Source organism: Penaeus monodon, chromosome 20 (genome assembly GCF_015228065.2).
Source record: "Penaeus monodon isolate SGIC_2016 chromosome 20, NSTDA_Pmon_1, whole genome shotgun sequence".
Classification (NCBI taxonomy): domain Eukaryota; kingdom Metazoa; phylum Arthropoda; class Malacostraca; order Decapoda; family Penaeidae; genus Penaeus; species Penaeus monodon.
This window is the reverse complement of record NC_051405.1, coordinates 28,616,384-28,617,096: the sequence shown is the minus strand read 5'-3', so window position 1 is coordinate 28,617,096 and position 713 is coordinate 28,616,384. Positions and strand designations below refer to the sequence as shown.

Genomic DNA, 713 nt, shown 5'->3' with positions numbered 1-713 from the left:
GGTAATATGAGTAAAGTATTCATAAGGACTGCACCGACTGTGAGAAAATTCAAGATCGTAGCTTAGTAGGGAATGAAAAACTACATTCCTTTATATCTAAATTAATCTGCATAAGCCAGTTGATTTGAGTTTAACAATGGAAATGATTCATAATGAATTCTGTGCACAACATAAGTTCCCATGTACCTCCAGCATTTAAGTCCAGCCTTCCTTGCCTTGCAGTGTAACTTAGCAGCGTGGTAACCTAACATAAATTGTCTTGGCGCATGTAGCACATGATGTCATGGCCAGGCATTATTAATCTCTTTGAAATGCATTGTACTATTAATGTCTACTATTTCTGTAGTCTAATTTAAACAAATTTATATTAAAATACATATTTATTAAATGTTCATTCCTTAAGTATATGATGTGATCTATATCATTATATGCACACCATATTTTTATTAGAAATGCATGTTACATCTATCCTTATGCATGCATAGCATTCTCCCGGCAAATTTGCATGTTCCAAAGGTGAAGTTTGATTGTGTTTCTGAATTCTTTCTGAACTTTGTGGTGAAAATTATCTCTTACTCTAATTTTTATAATATCTGGGATAACACTAGATTCAGTGTTCCAGCTGGTTTGTCCCATTCCATTACTTTTGATCAACCATAAGGTGATATTAAGTTGTATCTTTAATTGCACAGCCAGTGGCAAATGGAAGAGTT

General features: G+C 33.5%; 1 protein-coding gene across 2 annotated transcripts in view; it reads left to right on the top strand.

Annotated features, from left to right (window-relative positions):
• Window positions 1-713, top strand: part of LOC119585740 (BRO1 domain-containing protein BROX-like) — a 10,379-nt gene that overhangs the window by 921 nt on the left and 8,745 nt on the right. The window lies entirely within an intron of this gene.